At 33.8% G+C, this 24,105-nt stretch overlaps 1 long non-coding RNA gene and 1 pseudogene across 1 annotated transcript in view; one reads left to right on the forward strand and one right to left on the reverse strand.

Moving 5' to 3' along the window:
* Positions 1 to 9,897: 9,897 nt before the first annotated feature.
* Positions 9,898 to 10,127, reverse strand: LOC124083257 (cytochrome c oxidase subunit 6C-2-like; annotated as a pseudogene).
* Positions 10,128 to 18,369: 8,242 nt separating this feature from the next.
* Positions 18,370 to 24,105, forward strand: part of LOC131423714 (uncharacterized) — a 74,918-nt gene continuing 69,182 nt past the window's right edge. The window contains exon 1 of the long non-coding RNA XR_009225628.1: positions 18,370 to 18,474. This is a non-coding gene — a long non-coding RNA (uncharacterized LOC131423714). The remainder of the gene's footprint in view (positions 18,475 to 24,105) is intronic.

Raw genomic sequence — 24,105 nt, forward strand, 5'->3', positions numbered from 1 at the left:
CCCCAGCTACTGGAGAAGCTGAGGCAGAATGATTGCAAGTTTGAAGCCAGCCTGAGGAATTCAGGTATATATTAAAAGAAAATGGAGTCATTATATTGAAGAGATACCCACATGCCCATGTTAATTGCAACAATATTCACAATAGCCAAGAAAATGTACATCAGTGGATGAATGGGTAAAATCATGTGGCCTATATACATAACAAAATATGATGTAGTCACAAAAAGGATAAAGTTCTATCATTTGTGGTTGCTTGCTGTATATTTATACTACCCTGTCTTTCTATTTTACAGGCAATTATACTTGGGTATTTTTAAAATTCACATTGATAATATGTGTCTTTTCATTGGTTTATTGATACATTCACATTTTGAGTAATTATGGATTATTTTGAGTAATATCTAATATATTTATAACTACTTTCTTTTTATAAGTTTTTTTAATACTTTAATTTTATTTAATTATTTTTATGTGGTGTTGAGGATTAAACCCAAGTCCTTGCACATGCTAGATGAGCACTAATGATGAGCCACAACCCAAACCCTATCCGTAACTACTTTCTACTTGATAAAATTATTCTTTTCTCCTTTTCACTTCTCCTTTTTCTTTTTTCTCTACTTTTTTCTTTACATTTCATATTATTCCATTGTTTCCTCACATTTAGCCTATACATTATATATTTATTTTATTACTTATTTATTTTTGCCTTAGAAATTTTTGTTGTTGTTGTGTTGTTGAATTCAGGGGCACTTAACCACTGAGCCACATCCCCAACAATTTTTATATTTTTTATTTAGAGACAGAGTCTCGCTGAGTTACTTAGGGCCTTGCTCAGTTTCTGAGGCTGTCTGTAAACCCATGATCCTCCTGCCTCAGCCAACTGAGCCACTGGGATTATAGGCATGACTTAGCATTAAAAATAAACCTTACAGCTAATTTAAGTCCATCTTAAAATAGCATAAGACCTCTTCTCAGATAGTGCAAGTACATTATAGTAGAAAATACCAATTTCTCCTACACTCAATTGCTTATAAAATTATCATTTATTTCTCTTACACACATAATACAAACACTCAATACATTTTTGCAATTATAATTTAAACAAATATGGTTACTTTTTAGATCAAGTAAGAAGAAAAGGTTTTAAAAATCTACTTTTCCTTAGTCTTTCTGTAATGCATATCTAAGATTCTCACCCACATCAATTTTCTTTTCCCTAAAGTATTCTTTATAACATGCCTTGGGGGAAGATCTGCTGGTGATGAATTTCCTCAGGTTTTGTTTATCTGAGGAAGACTTATTTCTCCTTCCTCTTGAAAGAAACTTTCTTGAATACAGAGTTCTAAGTTGGCAACTTTTTTTCCTTTTATCTCATTAAGACTTGCTTGCTAGTCTCTTCTTACTTGAATGGTTTCAGCTGCTTTAATTCTGATCCATGCTTTTTCATAGATAAGATGTTTCTTTCCTCTGTCCAGATGAAGATTTTCTTTTTTGCGTTTTTGCCATTGGAATATAATATGCCTAGGTAGAGAATGTTTGTTATTTATCCTAATTGGAATTATCTGAACTTCCTGAATCTGTAGTGTCTATCACTGATATTGGGAAAATTTTAGTCATTATTTCAAATATTTCTACTGCTCTCTTCTCTCACCTTTTTTGGTATTCAATACATACAGGTGATGTCTTTTATAAGTGTCCAACTATTCTAGAATATTCTTTTTTGGTTTTTGCTCTTTTATCTTTGCATTAAGTTTGAGGATTTACTTGTTCCTTATCTTTTTTGGTATTCTGATGTTTCCATAAAATCATGGTTTGCTATTTGCTACATTTTCTTTAGAATGCATTTCCTTTTGGTTATCTATTAATTCCCAACTCTGCTTATATTATCAATGTATAATAAGATATATTTCTTCAGTTGGAGCCACCAAAATATTAATTATAATCATTTTGAATTTTTGACTTGATAATTTTTATATCTGTTTTATATATGAGTCTGTGATACTTGCTTTGTCTCTTTGGATAGTATTTTTAATTTTTTGTAATCGTGCTTGCAATTCTTTTTTGAAAGCTCAATATGATTGAATAAGAATTAGATAAATTAGCCTTTAGTATGAGGTTTCTGTTTTTCTTGATAGAAGCTGGGCAGTGTTCAATGTTTATTATAGCTTTAGGTGCTAGAAGCATCTGTTGCCCCAATTATCTTGTTTTCTTTTTTTTTTTTCTTCTCCTGTTGTCTTTAGGCTTCCCTAGGAACTCCTCTTTAAATGTACACTGTTTGCAGTTATTTCCAATATAATCCATGGTTAACAGTTTGGAACTCTGTTTATTTGGAGGTAAGGCAAAGGAGAAGGAAAGCATTCTGTGACTTTGTTTATATCTTAGTCTTTTTAGCAAAACTGGGATTCTAGTCTGTGATCTTCACAAGGGTTTCTTAATCACTCTACTACCACTTTGTTTAGGTGAATCAGGAAAGTTGGAGTTAGCTGGAGAAGGAATAAAATACCTTTTACCCTAGGTAGAATGAGGCTCTGACAAAATCTTTTGTTTTAGAGAATTTTTTTTTTTTTTTTAAGGAAAACATTCACATTGGTCAGTATGCTACCAGATCCAAGAGTAGAAATTTTTCTTATTTCATTACCATGAGACTCTGGGGGTATTTCTGTAGATTAAACAGTTTCTCTATAGACTGTTACCACAATAGTTTCTCACTTTCAAACTAATTCATATTCAAACTCCAGCAATTACTCAAAATTATCATCTAAGTATTTTAATCAATTTATGCTTTTGGTTGCAGGTAAGCAGATATTGACTATTATATATCTGCCTCTCCATGTTTTGGGTGAGGTATGATTAGCTTTGCCATCTCTATACTAGTCCTTTAAATCCAAGAAATGTATTGACGCTTTAGTTTTTTTTTCAGATTTTCTCTTGCTATGATAATAACAGTGATGGCTTTTAAATTCCATACATTAGAACTAAAACAGGAACGCTCTTGCTTCACTTTTTAACTGATTATTTTTTCTTTTGTGTATACTATTTTAAAAGAAACCCACAATATTGCCACCATATGGGTTCAGGGCCAAATATTTGTTGATGAAATAAACTAAATTAAATTATCATTGATTTTTTTTTTGATGAGTGATGGACATGGAATGAAAGATTAGTTTAACTTATGTGAACTTTTTTGAAAAAAAAAAGGAGTTTTTAATTAAAAACAAATGCTCAGTGCTGGGCACAACAGTGCATATTTGTAGTTCTAACTATTCAAGAAGCTGAGACAATAGGATTACTTGAGCCTAAGAGCTCAAGTCTTACCTGGCAAATTTAGCAAGACCTTGTCTAGAAAGAATAAAAAATGTTCAGAACTTGATTCATTCTAAAGGCCATGAAAAATATTGATTCAAATAAATCAATTAGAATGTATAAATATATTGCTAAATATGCCTTGATATATTTGTTGTGTAGCATGATATTACCAGGAAGCTGAATGAGTATTTCATTTCTTTGTCAGAATTTGTTAGTTTTTTGCTTCCTGGGGTTTAACAGGATTTGTTTATACCTTTATTAAAGCAACAGATTTATCTATTGCAATTATTTGTTTGTGTCTTTCTCCCCTCTGAGAATGAGTTCTTTGAAGGCATGGATCATATGTCCTATATGTCCTATTTGTTTCTTTATTTCCAGCACTTAGCATATTTCCCAAGCTCATGTATGTACTCAAGAAATGTCTCTTCAATGAAATTAAATGCATTCTGCTGTCATGTATAACTAATTAGAACCAACAATAAAAAAAGAAATGTCTCTTAATAGACTGAAGAAATAATTAATGACTGAAAAATATTTTGCATGTTATCATACTGTAAGCATGATTATTTGGGGAATTTAAGGCAAAATTCCCATATATTTGTACTGTATTATTTTGTTTAACATGAAAGTTGTCTAGTGAACTCTATATGATTTCAACTGTTTCTCAATCTCATTATGCCAGCTATATTCAAGGCATCAAAATGGCATGCAATTTAGAAAAAGGAATCTGTATTCTCAAATATCTGATTGAATTTATGAATGTTAAGAACATTTATCTTTTGGTGTTACTATTATTGTGACACTTTGAAACAAACATTTTTTTTCAGTGTGTAACTGTCATTTAAATCTGTCCATGGTTTCTGAGTGGGAAAGTACAATAATGTTATTGCAGTATTTTATAATCTTATTGAAAAAAAATTCTTTGATGCGACGCCAATAAAAATACCATGGAGGGCATGATGCTGTCAGACAGGGGACTGAGACTAATAAGAAAGAGAATAAAAGGTCTAGAGGACTCCATTTATTTTATTTTTTGCTACAGATAATGCATAAGGAACCTGAACACTGTTCATAAAGAAAAGATTTACCTTTTAGTGATAGACTATTTTAAAATTTTATAAGTTAATTGATAAAAGGTATAATGATAATTTACAAATAAATTATTGACAAATAATTGTCATAAAGACAGAAATTTTCAAATTCATATATATTTAAGTATTAATTTTTTGTTGATATTAGTACAAGGGATTGAACCCAACTTCACCAATGAGCCATACCCTGATCCTTTCTTATTTTTATTTTGAGACAAGGTCTCACTAAGTTACCTAGGGCCTCACTAAGCTGCGGAGGCTGGGTTTGAACTCGTGGTCCTCCTGGCTCAGCCTTCTGTGCCAGTGGGATTATAGGCATGTGGCACTGCACTCAGTTTAATTTAAATTTTTAAAACTTATTTTTAAATGATATATAAAAATTGTACTTGTATGATGTACCTTTGAATATTTTGAACACGTATACATCGTATAATATTAAAATCAGGTTAAATATATCTATCACTTCAAAGATTTACTTTACATTATGTTAAAAACTTTTAAAATCTTTCCTTCTAGGTTTTTAAATTCACAGTATATTATTTTTATCTAAAGTCATTCTATTTTGCAGTGTCACACCAGAACTTCTTGCTCCTATCTAACTGTGACATAATAACTATTGATATACATTTTCCCATCCTTCCTTTTGCACCCCCACTATCCTCATCTTCGGGTACTTCCATTCACCTCTCAAATTCTGTGAGTTCATGCAGTACTTGTCTTTCTATGTCTGGCTTATTTCTTTCAATTTAATGATTTCCAGTTCCACCCATATTTGTAAATGACAGGATCTCATGCCTTTTCTGTTTGAGTGGCATTCCATTGTGTTATATACCCCACTTTTTTTTTTCAGCCATTGACCAGTTGATGGGCACTTTGGTTGTCTCCATTTCTAGGTTATTTTTGAAAAGCACTGTTATTATATACTTGGGATGTAAATCTTTTCTCTGTGTAAGATTTTTAATTTTATATATATGTTAATATGTACATTTGTGTACAATAAATTTAATTAGGAAATTAGATTACCAAAGTTTGGCATGTCTTGCCTTTTCAAAGGTTTGCACAACTTTATCACCTCCTTCTGCTAGATACATGACAAATGGTTGAATTTCTATTAATCATGGTTTAAAAAGGAAACTTTTGATGTTTTCTTGATAGCATAATAGGAAAGATTTCTATTCAAATTATAATGAGATAGATATAAACCCAAGATACCAGAACTTCTGTGCTACGTGCTATATGTCACATATTTATCTGCTTTAATAAGGCACACTCTCATTTAAGTTCTAGCTTCATGAAAATGTTATCTCTTGCATGTTCTCTAACACAGGACAGACAAGGGGAAAAAACTATTGGATATAAATAAATTATTTGGAAAACACAAACCAGATGATCTTGTCCATACACCATTTTTTATATTGTGAATTATACCAACAAATGGCTTTGCCATCAATCAAAATTAAATTTTCACTTGCAATTAAGAGTCTTAACTACATAAACATGGGTTTCTTTCATTCTGAACTTTGGAAAATTGCATGATAACTAATTAAATTAATTTATTATTTTTATTTGTTCCTTTTTTGTTATACATGATAGTAGAATCTATTTTGATGCATTTAAACAAGCATGGAATAGATCTTATTCTAATTAAGATCCCAGTCTTATGGATGTACATGATATTGAGATTCACTGTGGGGTACATAGAAAAACTATGTCAGATTCATTCCACTGTCTTTCTTATTCCTATCTCACCTCTGAATCTTATGCAGGAAATTCCTTAGTGAATACAATATCATACAAATGGGAGTGTAACACATGATCAAAATTTGAGAGATTTAAAGCAACAAGTATTTATTCTCCCATTGTTATATAATCTAAACCATTTTGAAATATTGTACACAGTGCAATGCTCTCTCTGAAGCTGTGGAAGATCCTTTCTTGCCTCTTCTGGAGTTTGGCATTCCTTGATGTTCCCTGGTTTCTAAATGCATCATTACATGTATTCCCAATTTTTGTGTCTAAAGTTTCCTTTTATTTTAAGAACATCATTCATATTTGAGATATGTCCTACTCTAATCCAGAAAGATATTGTCTTAACTTGATCAAATCTGCAAAGGCCCTATGTTCACGTGTTACATTCCCATGTTCCTGGTGGACAGCAGTTTTGTAGTAATAGTAATTCAAACCAAAACAAAGAGTTAAATAAAATCAGTATTTAATGGCATCAGGATAAGATAGGTTGGTAGCTTTATACAAAGTTTTATAACTCAGGATTGTGTGTGAAAAGGACCAAGAAAGTTCAGTGTTTGTGATTTCACAATCATTGAAACAATCTGGTTGACTTTGCTCAAGAATCCAAATGCTTAATAATCTTGGCTATAGCTTTTCTTCTTGAACATCAATGCCAAGCTTTATTTCTCCTTTCCCAAGCTTCCAGGGCTCTCCATTGTCCTACTTGTTGAGCTGATGCCTTTGTTATATATGTTAATAAAGTCCATCAGGTTTCTTACAGCTTTTGCTTGCTAAAGTAATACCTATCTCTTTTCCATCTCTGCTTGGATCTATTATGATTTTATTTCAAAACTTTAATGTCCTGGACAATTGCATTTCTACGAATATGATGAGTGTCAGTGGAGATATTGTCAGTGGAGATATAGTTATTTCATGTACTGATCATGATAATAAATGTAAAAATAACAAACTATAATACCAGTTTATTGAAAGCTATGGCTACAGGATACAATGCTTGCAAAAGAATAGGTGTTTCACTGAATTATAGCATATGAGCTCAAGATAATCTAATTGGTATTATTTGCCTATTTTATGTTACTATTCATGAGATTTATTGGAGATGTCATATTCATATTATCAAATTCTATCAAATAAATTCACAAAAAAATTACTTTTGGTGCTGGGGAAAGAATCCAGGGTCTCAAGCATGCAAACCACATACTTACTCTGCCACTAAGCTACATCCATAGTCCAGAAAGAATTTTTTTTTCCTTTTGGTGTTTTACGGATTGAATAGGGCCTTGGGCATTTTAGGAAAGTATTCTACCTCTCAGGTACATCCTTATCTTCTAATTCCCCATTTTGTATACAAAGAAACCCAAACTGGTAATTGATTTGCTCAAGATTATTTGATTAATAAAGATTTGTCTGTATTATTCCATAGATCTTTTACCTTTACATAAATGCCCAAATAAACTCATGACTAGTAGTACATAGTAAAGGGTGATCACTGAGCTTCTTTTTTCTCTAAATCTTCCTTTCCATCTTCCTTTCTTTTTCCCTTCATCGTCTTCTCTCTGTGTTTCCCTTTATTTTAAAACAACATAACATCTTAAAATGAGTATACATGTTTACTTCCAAATTAGTAGCTTATTTGACCAACATTTTTATCAGAGAGCACTTCAAGAACAAATGTTCTTTGAACCACACTCTGGGAAACACTTTTCTATAAGCTTTCAATGAGTATCTCCCGTATTTTCAAATTTTCTAACATTTTCATAACATTCACAGGCAATATTTTTATTACTAAAATGTTTACTTTGATTATCTTTAGAAGTTTATTGCACATTCAATTCCAGGGACTAAACCTGTGCTTAGAATGGGAGTGATAAGAACTGAGTTTTGTTAAACACTGATCTGTTCTAATAGTCTTATTGTTAATATAATGAAAAATGAAGCCATAAAATAGGTCCTTCTAATAAGTATGTTTTCTACAAAGGTTAGCATCGTAAAAAATTAATGTGTTTATATCCAATAACCAATTGTGTAAATTAGTTTGCTGAACAGGCTAATTCAAGAAGAGAACACTGAGTAGAACAGTCATCATTGGGAAGCGTTAGTATAGGTGTTGCCATTGGGAAGATTAGTGCAGAATGTTGGCATTTATATGCATTGGTTTTGGGAAAGGCTTAGTGTTATGGTTTGCATATGAGATTCCCACCCCCACAGCCCCTGTGTTAATGCAGGAATATGCAGAGGCAAAATAACTGCACTGTGAAAGTTGTAACCTAGTCCTAGTTTGAATGTACCAGGTGGTAACTGTAGGCAGGTGGCATGTGATGGAGGAGTGGGTCATGAGGGGCATGCCTTGGAAGGGTACATCTTTCCTGTGATCCCTTTCATCTCCTTCAGCTTTCAGGCTGCCATAGGTGAGCAGTGTTCCTCTACTACGCCTTTCCACCATGATGTCTACCTTCAAAGCAATGATGTCAGCTGACCATGGACTAAACTAAATTAAACTTTTCCTCCTCTAAGTGGTTGTTGTCAGGTATTTTGGTCACAGCAGCTTAAAGCTGACTCACACAATTAGCCTGCTCAAGGGGAACGCATAAATTAGAATTGGGATACTATTTGCGTTGGAGAGTATATTAGTTTCCCAGGGCTGCTGTAACAAATTACAACAAATTCACAGGCTTTAAAAAAAGTAGAAATATGTCTTCTTGTTATTCTGGAGTCCAGGAGTCTGAAATTGGCAGGTTCTGGTTCTGCTTTTGGCAGTATCATGTTCTGAAGGTTCTAATGGAGAATACTTTCTTGCCTCTTTGAGCTTCTGTTCACTCCTGGAGTTTCTTGGCTTCTGTGACTTCATTACCTCTCTCTCTCTCTGCTTCCATCTTTGCACAGGCTTCTTCTTTAACTCTCTGTGTGATTCTCTGAGTCTCTTATAAAAATGCTTGCCAACAGATTTTGGGACCACCAGTTAATTGAAGATGACTTCATCTCCATATATTTAACATAGTTATTATATCTGCAAAGACATGTTTTCCAAATTAGGGCATATCTACAGGGTTCAGAGATTAGGACATATCTTTTGGGGTGTTGCCATTCAACGCACTATTGAAGGAGAATGTAACAACATATTTCTTTTAATTCCATTTTTTTCCTTAAATCTGACATTGTCACTATATTCATTACATTTTCATGCAAAATGGAACAATGATGGATTGAACTAATTACTCAAAAAAGACTTAATAAGAACAAAATACTTTAAGCTTTGAATTGCATAGGGAAGAGTGGTAAAAATCTGAATAACAGCGGGATTCTTCATTAAGAAAGATGAAGGTAAAGTTTGAGGTTGGATAGATGATTCCTAATTTTACTTTTTCTCTCTCTCTTTGTCACACTCCTTTGGCAGAGAAGAGGCCAAAGTGAAGCTGGTGGTATTGTTCTAAACAACACTATGCAGAGGTCCACATGGTGAAGAACTGAGGATTCCAGGAAAAAACAGTGAAGAACTAAGACCTGTCAAAAGTAACATGAGATTCACTTCCAAATCAAGTAAAAAGGTTAGATGACTAGTGCATTTACCCATTTCTTTCTTTCTTTCTTTCTTTCTTTCTTTCTTTCTTTCTTTCTTTCTTTCTTTCTTTCTGTCTTTATATAGTATTTGTTAATTGTGCATTTACCAAGGAAAACTTTTTCTTAGCCCACATATTCATGTTTTATAGTTCAGGAGTACAAACTTCTAAGGACCTCAATCCAAAGAAATTCTTTATATTCCAAAATCACTCTGTATCTGAAAGATTCCAGCCCTCCTCATCTCCTCAAAATCTTCCATGGAATCCTAATTTCTGTAGATACCTGCATATGCTTTTTTTCTTGGTTCAGCCACACCAAACTTACAACCCCCAGGGCAACCGTGAATGCTTCAACAATATAAACCTGTAGATGCTTGGCCAGAAGACCCAGCATCTGAGGTTTCACCAAAGCACCTGACGCCATAGCAGTTACTGTTCTCCACACCAGCCTCCTTCCCTATAGATAGAGAAATGGATTTTTTTTTTTTTCGCAGCATACCGCATTTACCCATTTTTTATTGCTACATCGAAATACCAGAGGCTGGAGACTCTCTAAAGAACTTTATTTAGTTCTATGTTAGGGTTAAAAATCCAAGATAAATCAGCTCCATAGATTCGGCCTTGGGTGAAGGTTTAATTGTGTATGGCCTCACTGAATGGTCACGTGTGGTAGGGAGATTTCACCTGGAGAGACAGGAAGCCAGAAACCAAGAAGGAGCCAGGTTTGTTCTTTATCATACCTGGCTTTCACGAGAACTAACTCAGGGTCCCATGAGAACAGAGTCCCTTTGACAGAAGCCCCTCAGGAACCAAATAATAATCCACTAGTCTCTATCTCTTAAGAATTCTATAGCCTCTTATCACTGCTACAAATGGGACCAAGTTTCCAACATATGACTACTTGAGGAACACCATGTCTGGATTGTAGGAACTAAAGCCCTGATGAACAGATCATTTCACATGGGACAGAAACACCCCGCTAACCCATTCTTGGATTCCTGAACCTCAAAAAACATTTCAGATAATAAATGTTACTTTAAGCTATTGAATTTTAAGTTGATTTATTATAAAAAAATAAACTAGTACAGTTTACATATTAATGATAAAGGCAGTTTTGAATGAATAATAAATACAAATATAACAAGATCCCTATGATGATGACATAAATACTGGGTTCTAAATGAGTGGCATGCAAAATAAGTTCAGAGTAGAGAAATATGATGTTCAGTTACATTGGTAGGGAAGGATTTGCAGAGAGGAAAGAATTGAACTAGGAAGGATTTGCATAGATCTTCTAGAATGTGTGCATAAATCAATACGCAGTAGATAGATGTGAATTTTATATATGCCCTGTGGAAACCAGTCTCATTACTTTATTGTTGAGGCACAGTAATCTATGTAATCTTTCATAAATTCCCTCAGGTAATTAGTTTCCTGGAATATTGCTGGGTGGCATATTTAACTCTTACTACTTTGCAGCCCTCTTTGAAATATGTGAATTTATTGGATGTACAGTTTTGCTGGAAAGTTATGCTAAGAAGTTTAATTCACAGAAAATACATAACATGTACAATTCAATATGATATGTGTAGACTGCAAATAGATTTTGAGAACTCCACAGGGACTAGAGTCATCAGCACTTATTCACTTATCTTAGGGGACTTACTGCTTTGTTCCTCTTCCTGAATGGTGGCTACTAATTTTAGGACCCAGTATTCTTGATCTTTCAGGATTGTTAATGCCTATGTAGAATGTTGGAATAGGTTGAAATTCACCATTCAGCTTTTCTTGATGGAATTTCCGCAAACTGAGATGATGCTGATTCTGTCTTTCAAATATCATCTGCCTGTGGCCTCTTCCCAGCCTGGAAAAACCTGCTCAACTCTCATGCTAGCCTGTCTAACATGCTTATAACCAAGCCATGAGAATCCTGTGAGTTGGAAATCATTAGGAATTTACATCCTTCTTTAGTGGTTCAGAAAGAAAACTGGGTGGTGGCAGGTGAAACATAGAATATAACTCCTCTAATTGGAAACAGCCATCTTGTTTTTGAATATTTATTCTAAAGATTGGTCTCTGCTTCATCTATATTGACTCATGTCTGTTCATCTCCCAGTGCTGATCTCTCAGACTTATAGTAAAATATTGTAGCGTTATATTTGGGTTTATAGATAAAACCCATATTGCTTTCAAAACCTAGGATATAAGGAATTTATAGGAATTATATTATGTACAGTGGGTTTCCTTACACTATAGAGTAGTTGAGGTGTGCATTTCCAAGTAAGATGAATGATATAATTAATAGGAGTACATGATGTAGACATCTGAGCAAATGCTATAAAAATGTAAGTGATCTATTTTTTTTTATAAACTTTATGAAGGAGAAAATTAAAAATTTTTTTAGTTGTACATGGATACAATACCTTTGTTTTATTTATTTACTCTTATGTGGTGCTGAGGATCAAACCCAGGGCCTTACATGTGCTAGGCGAGTGCTCTCCTTCAGAGCCACTACCCCAGGCCCCTAAAAGGATTTTTAAAATACATTGAATTCTTCAGTTTCGATAATGAAAGTGTAGAAAAAGCATAAACATGCCAGTCTATCCTCACTGATGCTCAGTACAGACCATTTACTTGTTCTCCATGAAACTTTGCTTCTGAACCCATGCTACTGTGTAAGACTGAGACAGGGAGAAGAGAAAGAAAGAAGATTTAAAGGAAGAGGGATGAAATATATGTAAGAAAAAAAAATAAACATGTTGATGGGAAGTTGGGTAATCTTTTAAAGTAGCTATCCTGTGAAACAGTATAGTATTTTTGAAGCTAAATTCCATTAGAAGTCAGTATATGCTTTCTTTCAGATTCATCGTGCTAGATTACTGTCAGTTGTTAAGAATGAATCAGTCCCATCAGTGATGAGAAAGAGCTTAGAGATACATTTGACATGCAGAAAAATCTTTTTGACACTTTAGAGTCCTTCCAATCTCAATATATAAATGGCAGGGGCAAGAAGCAGCATCTTGTTGTAATTAGTCAATGTGGCTCTTCTACCTTCACTTTTCGGCTTCATGCCCAGGCACTTAAAAACTATTATCACACTTTTTCATTCTATGAGAGACAGCATTTCAATGTCACTACTCAGGGAATTTCCCAGGAAATAGTTACCAGCTATGAGAAAAATAAACTAATTGATCATGGCAGCATAAAAATTTCTCTTTAGCAAAAAGTATATGTTGGCCTCTGCGTTTCTCTGTCTGGTTGTCTTAAACTTGACTCACTCACAGCTCTGTGGCTGGAGCTTGTCATCCTGGCTGCTGGCCAGGGCATTCATTACCTCTATTAAGCATCCTGTGTATATCCTGGGAAATACTGATGCCCTAGCTTCTTTGTGTGCCTTCATTTGTTCATAAAGCAGCACTTAGTAAAGAATAAATTATAGGAGTGAGGAGAGAGAAAGTTCCTCCTGCATCCTTCAAAAAAAAATGAAATTAATATACTGTGGGAGAAAAACACATGATCCAGTTCTAATATGTATTCGTCACAATTAGTCTTTCTTTTCATGAAAGGTATTCTAGAAGTGCTTTGGGTCTGCTCTCCACTTTCTATTTCTCATTTGATGGTCTTTCATTTCTTTCATCTGTATGCTTCCTTTACCACAAATACCTTCTTTCTCATCACCCATCTTCTGTATTCCAGTGAGACAGCATTTTACCAAGATTACCTTTTTTTTTTTTCATTTTAACAGGTCTATGTCAAGAAACTTAAGCTCCAAACTAGTTTGGCTCAATATTACAATCAAAAGAGAAACATTCTAGATTAAAAGCTCGATTTTTCAAACATAGTGTAGGATTTCTCCCAGGATGATTGTAACATACAGCGATAGCTTCTGTTTATATATACCTCTCAACTTCTATGCAATTGCAATAACTAAATTAGGCACGCCATGTGTAAGAACTCAGGCTTCATTTTTAATGTCATGTCAACAAGAAAGGCAAAATGATATTTCAGATCACTGGAATACTTTATTTAATAGATATCAGGATGTAAGACTCAAAATTCATTCTGTTTGAGAAACCTCATGTGTGCTAAAGAGATAAAAACAATTCAGACTTTATAAATTCTCACACATATTCTGTGGAAACTAAGAAAAAATCAAATTAACTTCAGATTATAAAAGTGTTCTATTGAATGAAGCCTTTTGTACATTGTATTTTACCTGAGCTTCAGTTAAAGTCTTATATATACATTTGCTTTGTTCTGATATGACTTAGTAATTAATGTATTTCCTGTCTACTTTACTTTAGTTGATCTCAATATGTGACAAGATGTATATTTTGAATTTTTGCATTCTTGTTTTCTTAAATGATAACCTTCCCCAAGCTCTCTAAAATTCACGAAACCTTTCCTTAATCTCCCTGTAGCTTTTGTAGTTACTACTAAATACAACAAAATATAAATTAAAATATGCTTTCAAATTTATCTGTTTTTTTTTCATATTCTGGTGAATTTATTCATTTAAAAAATATTTTTCCCTATAGCTCATTGTGGACAATGGGTAAATGGATGAAATAAATGATTGATAATTGCATGCAGTTCTATTTTCATCTGTTTATTTTCCTTAGAAAGATAAGACAAATTTATTGGACGCATAGTTTATAACCTGTTAAACACAAAGAGAACTTGTGGAATAATTGTTTCTCTTTGTTCAGACTTCCTCCATGAGGATCTATAGCCGTTTTGTGGGTGATGAGCTGATAATTTCAAGTTTCTGTTTTTAGCTCTCCTCGTTCTGCCCCTTCAATAATTCATAGTGTAAACCAAAGTCTGAATAGTGGAGTTGGTAAGGATTTGTATATGTGTGTCTCTATCGTGGACATTTTCTTTGCTTCATAGTGTGCACATATTTCCCTACGAGAAATCAGAAGGACAGCTAGCTTTATGTGCTTCTGAAAGCCTGGCATTGTGAGCTTCTTTTGTACATAATGACTGCAGGTGCTTTCTGGCACAGAAATGATCCTGTGATCTGATAGCTGTTTTTCACATTCTGTGATCATGGCCAGTTCACAGAATACAACAAAGGTGGAAGATTGTTGTCTTCCCCTGGGTTGCCTAAAGTTACAGTGCTGATCTTTTGACCCTTAATTTCAGCAAGTTTGATTGCTCCAGGAACCCTAGTGTGCATATTTGGAGCTGGTGTGGCATTTTGCTGTTCACTTGATTGTCGATATCCTAACATGGTCATAGTTTTTCAAAGTAGGAAAATAGGGTCGTTTCTTTAATCATCCTGAATTTTGAAGAGTTAAATGCAGCCTGTGTTATAAATAAACTGTCTTGATTTGTTTAGAGGAATATTTTAGGCCCAATGGTGTATGTCAGCAAATGATTACTGTGGGCAGAGTGTCACTGCCTTTTCTCCTTGTGAAGTTGAACGCTGACCACCCTGCGGCTGCAGGGTCACGAGAGAAATGTAGGTAGCCCTTATTGGAATGAAGACAGACATGAATTTGGGTTTTTCAAAAATGAAATTATGTTAATAAGGGATTTTTAAATAATTAATACAGCATGGAATTAAAAATTGCTAATCTAGCTTCATTACTAATCTTGTGCCACATTAAAATGAATTGGTTTTACTAAGTATTTTAATTGTTTCCCCTTTCTGATTTTCATTTCCTTACTCATCAACAGCATCTCTCATCAGCCAGAGTTTAAAATATTCTCTGTCCTTGTTCATCCTGTAGAAATTGATCAGGTATTTAAACCACGAATTAGCTTCTCCATAATAACCAGAATGATCCTACTTGCAAATCACTTAATTTAAGACCTGTGTTAATTTTTGTCTCACTAAATGCTGCCTTGTTCTCAATTCCTGCTTTGTTTTTCAAAAGGTGGCTTGGTTGATGGAGTTAAATGCCGTTTAACCACTAGAGGGAAACATACCAATCTACTATGAGCAAAGCAGTGTCTTCACATGGGGACTGTCCTTCTGAAGCTGCAAGCCCTGCAGTTTGTTTTCTGTTGATCTTTTCCTTCTGAATATTGACAACATTATAATGAGGAACCAGCCAAAGGTATGTATTGATCAAAGTATTTAGTGAAGATATTTTCTGTTTCATTGAATAATTTTGGACCTATTCCTTGCTGTAGTAAATTTATATTTTAACTAAATAAATATCCCCAGGTCACTAAGGACATGCTGCTGTAATGCAAGCATTACTTGACACAGTAATTCTGAAAAGCAGTGTTCTCTAAATGTTGATGGACTGTACTCACATGAAACATATTGAGTGAGTAAACAAACATATAGTGAATGTACTGCGTTATTAGAGAGAAAAGATATTCTTTTAGACAAATCAGATTCTGTTTACTTCCTAGACTCAAGATGTTAAAAGAATTCTGCATATTGTCCTCATTATTGTTCTGGCCCACCCATACTTTATGAATTTATTATGTTAAAACATTGTCTGGGTTCTTCTTCTTACTTATGCTCAGGGATACTTGATATGAGCCCAATTGCTGTAGCAATAGTCTGGACAGAGGTAATGCAACTCCATCTCCTTTTCTCACAACTCCATGAAAATTTGTAGCAAGATTTTCAGGAAATAAAGGCTAGTATTGAAGGTTGAGGCTTATGATATCAGTGCTAGATAGATAGATTTCCAGGAGCTAGATAAAAATATAAAGGTGTTTCCTTGGCACTGAATGCTGAAGCAGGTCACTGCATTTAGTGAAATTCTGGAAACATGACATATCTGAGTTTTATAAGATGTCTTCCTAATGCATTCTGCAAAATATTTTGTTTTACTTGTTTTTAATGTAAAGAAATAATGTGAGATGGTTATGAACTTTTTATTTGGGCTCAGATGCTTTCTTTTTTAACAAACCTAGAAAATAGTAAGTTAACACATTAGAGCATAGAATGGCATAGGAATGTATTATCTTTGCCTGTCCAAGTGTTTCCTCATTCCCAGTTTCAAGGCAAATCTACCCGCTCTTTCAATGTGGTTGCAGAAGGGGAGATCCCTTTTTCTTACTAGTTACCCCAGTCTTTTAGTCACATTGGCTAGAAGTAAACATTTCACTGAAGCAAGGTCAGGTTCTCCCCTTGGTAGTGGTTTAATAACACCAAGATAGGGAGAGAATGGAGCAGAGATGTAGAAGGAAAGAGAATTCTGATTCTACTGGAAACCATGCTAACCAGGGGCAGCCATTCTTGATGTGTAAGAACTGATATCCATAAATAAATTTGTATTTTGATTTAAGCTCTTTTCAGCTGAATTTCTCTTATCTGTGATTAAAAGAGTCTCAACTAATCTTGGTAGGAAGTTAATATCCACTGAGAAACACTGCTGTGACAGACAAAGGGGATTTTCATAGGCAACTCTTTTCCTTACTTAAAAATAGAATGCAGGCTTCTGTTGGAAAATCTCATGACTACATTGTTAATGCACCTGAAGTTTCTCCAGTTCAATAAAGATTAATTTCAAGGTTCTGAATACAAAACTGAAAGGGATCTAGGATTAACCCAGAAAGACAAATGCATACCTCACAGAATGAAGTTGGTTTCTCCAGAACACGTTTCCCTTCTTTCCACCATTTCTGTAATCCCTTACACTTAGGTACTGAAAACAGAATATGAACAGTACCTAAGTCTTTCCAAATCTAAATTCTAAATCATAGAATTTAGATTTGGAAAGACTTGAACCTGCTAATTTGTCCTTTCTTACATTCAATCATTATTTTTATGGCACTTATTTTGTGGTAGGACTTCCTCCAGGAAACAGAGGTACAATAAAATTTTGTTCCTTGAGACCTTAAGAATGGGATGAGAACTCCTCCCGAAGTGTGTGTTCAATCTACTGGGAAGATCAGAAGGATGATTAAGCTATGAAGCCAGGATCAGCATTATTTCATGCTCCATTAAGCCCACTATATATTTTACTTATCTGTAGTATTTTTCATATGATATTTCCAAAGAATCAGAGAACTAATCTAGTTGATATATTTTAGTTAAGAAAAACTAAGCACCAACTTCCTATTTCTTTGAACCTGCAAGCAGGATTGCAATCAGGCTTTCTCTTCTATAAGGAATACTATATAGTGGGTATATTTGTCAGCTTTCCACCACTATAGCAAAATACCTGAGGTAGAGTATATTATAAGTTAGCATCTATGTGAGAGCAAACCTGAGGTATCAATACTTTAGAGGTGATTTTCTCAGATGAAAGAAAAAAATTCCCCATTGCCCATGAGTGTTCATCTTAGTCAATACTACAGTAACAGAATATCAGAGACTAGAAAACTTTTTTTTTTGTCTCCATTGTTTTGAAAGCTAAGAAATATAAAATCAAGGTGCTGGCAACTGATGAGGACTTCCTTGCTGCATCATATCCTAGCTGAAGACAAGACAAGTCAAGGAAAAAGCAAGTAAAAGAGGCCAAACTTCCCTCTTTGTAGTGGACCTACAGTAACCAACTACTCCCTTGATAACAGCATGGATCCATTCACTTCCCCCCGGTGGCCAATCTATGATTCATCAGCCCCAAACCCAACTCTGCTATGTTTAGGATTAAGTTTCCAATAAATGATGATGGGGAGACACATTTAGGTAAATGAATGATGTTTTATCCAATATTCTCTTTTTCAAATAGTATATTTTTTTCAAGGGTCCTGCATCTACTCAGAAGTCACCATCATAACTTTCCAAAATGTGAGCAATAAGGACATTTCTCCTGACCCTGTGCAGTCATGAAACCCAAAGCTCTAAATGTCAGGTATGTCCAATCACCCCTTATCACTGAGAGTTGAGAATCTACTTATTGCTCTGATGTTGTGATTTTATTTTTGGTTCTTGGGGAGCTTATTTTCTGTTTTTGAGTGCAAATATATATTGGCAATAGTATTTTTGCACACTAAACTTAGAATTTGTAGGTGTTTTGCTATAAGATTTCACAGAATATCTAACCTAGCCTGCATGTTTTCCTATATACTTTGAAATCTGTCATCTAAGTTAATTCTTAGTAACCAGAGGATATAATGTAGCTACATGGTTTTCTCTCTTTCCATAAGAGACCAAGTTGATTGCAAGTTTCTCTGAGATAAAAAGTAATCTGAACTTTTCTATCAAAATTATTATTTGAATAAGACATTTAGCTTAAGTTCTTTATTTAGAACACTCTCAAGAACATACATATTTATTCAGAAAAGTGATAAGTATACATATAAATTTCTGCATGTGTATTGATAAAAGGACAAAGGGTCAATATGTTCACTAACCATACATATCTGTCCTGCTAGTGAGGAGAGAAGAATGTATAAAATGAGGTTGTTTTATATAACCTATACTGCATGTGTTTTACCTCACTTCAGGTTCAGAATGATAAAGTTGGCTGACCATGAACTCAATTTCTGAAATCATGAGGCTAACATAAACTTTTCCTGTTCTAAGTTGTTCTGATAACGTATTTTGGGCACAGTAATGAAAAGCTGAATGTTCCATTCTTAGATTATTTGTATGACTTTAAGTTAGACTATGGTCTACATATGTTTGCTTTTGATTTATATTAATAGAGCTATGTCACATCAACTTCTATGATAAATTTTAATACCTGTTAGAGGCAAACAAAATTATAAATCCTAATGGTCTTAATGAAATAAAAATGGTTCATTATAATAAAACTTATTTTCAAATTAATATTTTATGATGCCATTGTTTGAGTGCATTAAACTTGGCCCTCAATTTAGCAGTGCTGAGAGATGGGGCTGAAAGGGAAGTTTAGGTCTTGAAGCCTCCAACATCATGAGTAGATTAATACCGAGTATGAAAGGACTTGAAATTGTTACTCAATCTCTTGTTCTTTTACATTTTCTAACCACTCTACTTTCCTCTATGAGTGATGCAGCAAGAAAGCCTTCACCAGATGCAAGTCCTTCAACCTGGGAATTCCCAGCTTTCAGGATTATAAGAAATAAATCTCTTTTCTTTATAAATTATCCAGTCTCAGATATTCTGTTATAGCAGCCTAAATACCCTAGGGTAGGCACTATATTTTCCAAAATATACTTCTGAAAAAAAAAATCATAGCAAATTTTCTACCTCTTAAAGATGTGAAATTCTGAAATTTGATATTGTTTTTCTATTATATAATTAATTATCACTTTAATAATAAGTTTTCAAGCTGGGCACAGTGGCACATGCCTATAATTCCAGCAGCTCTGGAGGCTGAGCAGAAGGCTTAGGAGCCAGCCTCAGTAACAGCAAGACAATAAGCAACTCAGTGAGATCACGTTTCTAAATAAAATACAAAAATGGGCTGGGGATGTGGCTCAATGATTGAGTGTCCCTGAGTTCAATCCCTGGAACAACAACAACAAAACAGTTTTCAAGTTGTCATTCAAATTTCACAAATCAAAGAATTGAACGTACATATAAAAACACTACTATCTTATATACACACACCTCAATTTCATATATGTTAAAAACATACATGTATGTTTTGAAATCAAGGAAATATAATGAGGGATTTATGTGATACTTCACTAAATGAGCAAACCAGAAACATTTTACATCCAGTGATACAATCAATGTCTTAGAGCTTTGAGTTAAAGTAGAAGATATTTAATCTTTTTGAGTGAGGTTTTCTACATGTAATACTCTAGTGCAAGTGCATAAACAGGTTGGTGTTCTAGTTACGGTGAGAGCTATTGCTTGTGCAGAACTCAGGAAAGAAAAGTCTGTGGACCATAGATACAGGACAGTAGGATGGTAGCATAAAAGTTACATGTTTGCTACCTGTATCCTAACTTACTAACCTGATGGTAGGTTTAATTCTTCTACATCTTCTACATACCTAGTTGCACAGTGAGGCTGGTTCTTCATACAAAATGCTTGTAATGGATCCTGATTTTTGTACTTAAACTACTCCAACTCTTTAAAAAATTTACATGAGGCACCCACCTATACTTAACAATGAACAGTAAGATTGAGCACCCATGGAAATTGGATAATAACAGATCATTGAATTAACATGTGTAACATGTTGATCACTAGATAGTGAGCCAAGTCTAATTCCAAAAAGGGTATGTTTTTCCTGTCTATTCCTATATCTTCCCAAATTCCCAAGAGAAAATCAAATTTAATGCTTGTGATTAATATTAATGATCTGTAGGCCATGATTTTATGACTTGCTGTGTCATAATTTTTTAAAGGTGGGACTGGTAAAATAACTTAAATCAATATTGATCCTAAGTAGAAACTAAAGTGAAGCTTACATGCTATTGGGAAAAATAATTAAAAATCAGATTAATATTTATGACTTTGGAATACACATAAATCTCTTATACTGCTCCAGCTGCTGTGAGACAATGACATGTGGGAATATATAAATCAAGAAGAAACAATACTAGCCAGTGTAATTTCATTTAATATAAGAGAAACAAAAATGACAATGATTATTGATCTTGGCAAATAACATAGCATCTGATAGACTACCACATGTGAATATCTTAAATTTTATGCTAAACTTGAGGTAAAAAAATTCAATCTACATATTCCAAAATTATTTGTACCCATAATATGGCAGGCTCTATGTCAGATTTTGGTAACATATGGCTGATTAAAAAACAATTTAAATCTAAAATAGTTTATAGATTAGCAGGAGAGACATATGGGGAAATTATCTTTAAAGCAAAGTAATGAAGGAAGCCTGTAATTTTTCCCTGGAAATTAGATGTACTTTGGGAAGCCTGGGAGAGAAGGGGAATATTACAGCAGAAGTTCTTATGGAAGGACTCAAAAAAAAAAAAAAAAAAAAAAAGAATAAAAAGAAAGCAACTTAATCTAAATGGGTTGAAAAAAAATACAAAAGTGTCAGCATTCCATAAATAAACACTAGGAAAATGAAATTGAAAATGTCTTCATTCTTACATTTAAGGGTAGGAGGGTTAAGGACCATATATATGAAAGTATGTGGAGGAGGAATTTAAGGATACACTTAGAAGTGGGGAGAGTGGGGAGCAAGTCAAAAGAAGTTCTAAGGCAAAAGCGCTAGTGCTGTGAATTCCCTGTTGATCTGGGCTACTCTGCTTTCAGCATTTAGAGAATCTTGTTCCCATTTTTGCTTTTACTCAGCATTCTTACTGATGAACAGTTTTTGATAATCTCTCTCTCTCTCTCTTTCTGTATAAGAAACAAACAGAACATATGTCTTTCTCTTTGTTACATAATGAATAATACTCAGAATCCAAACCTGATCTGAGATCTTCCAACTTTGGTATGGAGATACCTCTTTTTGCTCTCCTTACTCTGAATCACTACTCCAGGCAGGTGGGCCTTCTCATTGTCCTCTTTGTGTGTCTTTGCATATTCAAATATTATGTCAATGTCCTGCTTAGTAGGTCTTTCTGAGGATTTTGCAATTCCCAGCACTCTTAAATTGGATATTTCTAGATTGTTAAAAACAGGTCATTCATAATATTTCAACTCATCAGGCCTTTATAAAAGTGCATGGAGAAGTAAGGAAGACAGGAAGGAATTCCAGCAGATTCAGAACTAGAGCACATCGATAGCTCAGATCTTCAGTACAAAACAGCAACTGCAGAGCTGGAAGATAACAAAGCATATATCTTAGATAACAAAGCAGAAATCTCATTAGTTTGTCACCTGCAAGTGGGTGTCCATAATACAATGTCCAACCTTATCCCATCTGTTTTTTGTACTGATTTTTGAAATCCTTTTATCAAATTAATTCAACTGATATTCATCTCTTTTGACCCACAATATATATATTTATTTCTCCCTTTATGTATATTTTCTGTTTTGTATCACACTTTTATCTATGGACTCTCTCTTTGTGCATATCAGAAAAAAAATTCCTGAGAGAGGCTGGGTTGGATTCATAAATTATCACCAAGAACATGGTAATTTTAGGCATTGTTCTAGGACTTATAAGACTGGATAAAATGTCATAGCTTTTTCTATATCCAAAGATAAGTCAGTAATTATTTTAATAAGTAAAATGCCTACAGTTAAGAAATATATACCAGGAAGAGGCATTTTGGGAATGGCACATATTCAGACTTCTTTTGGTCCAAATTCCAATATGTTGTTTATTAGTTATTTGGCAAATACTAATTTGCTTAAATTTGTTCTATGACACCAATTCTATTCCTAATTTTATGTTGGTTGAATAAAATATATTTATATTGCTACTTCACATTTTATAGATCTGAGTCTTGACTCTCAACCTATAATTCAGAATCTTTAGGGACAAGGAAATTCACAATACTGTTCTGAATTACTTACATTGTTTCTCCTAATATTGAAGATGTTTAATAAACATTTCTTGATTTAAACATGGAACTTAATCTATTTTATAGCATTTGTAATGTGATTAATTGTTCATGTAAGTTATTTCATTTACTTTCCATAATAAGGAGATCTTCAAAATATATATTACTGTTCATTATCTTCAGATTGATAGATAGTAATAATCATGAGCAGCATTAATGGAAAACAATCATCCCTCAGTGTCTGTGGAGATTAATTCCAGGTCATCCTCTTAGATATAAAAATCCAGGGATGTTCAAGTTACTTATAAAAAATCACATAGTTTTTGCAGGTAATGTGTTTATCTCCTTTCATATGCTTTAAAACCTCTCTAGATTTCATATAATATATAATGCAATGGATTGCTCTGCAAATAGTTGTCATACTATATTACTTAAACAATAATAACAAGAGCAAAAATCTGTTCATATTCAATACTGTCACATTTTTTTTTCCTAAATATTTTCAGCCCAGTATATGATGAATCTGCTAATGTGGAACCTGTAAATACAAAGGTTGACTATACTTTCTATTTTGTAAGACACTGCATTAAATTAATCATTACATACAATTTTATTTTTAATTTACACATAAAAATCTAGGCATGTCAAAAACTCTGAAAAGTCTGACATATTGCTGTATATGGTGAGTTAGCCTTCCACAGTTTCATGGGATACTGACCTGAAACATGAGTGTTACTGAGAACCCCAAGTTTAGGAAGCAACAAATTTTCTAAGGAAGCTGCTAGAAAACCTATCCAACTTCTGCCTACAAGGGAGACATTATCTTTACTATCCTGGAGAGCAAACAAATCTCTCTGCCCTAGAGAAAGGCACTATCTTTTACTTTTAAAGCTGTTTGCTTACAAACGTTCTTGAAAAGGTAATCTGGCAGGAAAGAGGACAGTGCCTTTGCTCAAAGGTTGTGCAGAAATATCAGAGACCAAGGCGAGTTATCTCCCAGAAGAGATGAAGAATTTTAAGCCGTGCTTTTGCAATGAAGAAACTATGATTTCAGAAAAATTTGAAATCATATCGAAAAATTTGTAAGTAGCAAAGGCATGTTGTGGCTTCATGGC

The sequence above is a fragment of the Marmota monax genome, unplaced genomic scaffold (genome assembly GCF_021218885.2).
Source record: "Marmota monax isolate L192 unplaced genomic scaffold, Marmota_monax_Labrador192_F-V1.1 WCK01_AAM20220418_F8-fsc00013, whole genome shotgun sequence".
Taxonomy (NCBI): domain Eukaryota; kingdom Metazoa; phylum Chordata; class Mammalia; order Rodentia; family Sciuridae; genus Marmota; species Marmota monax.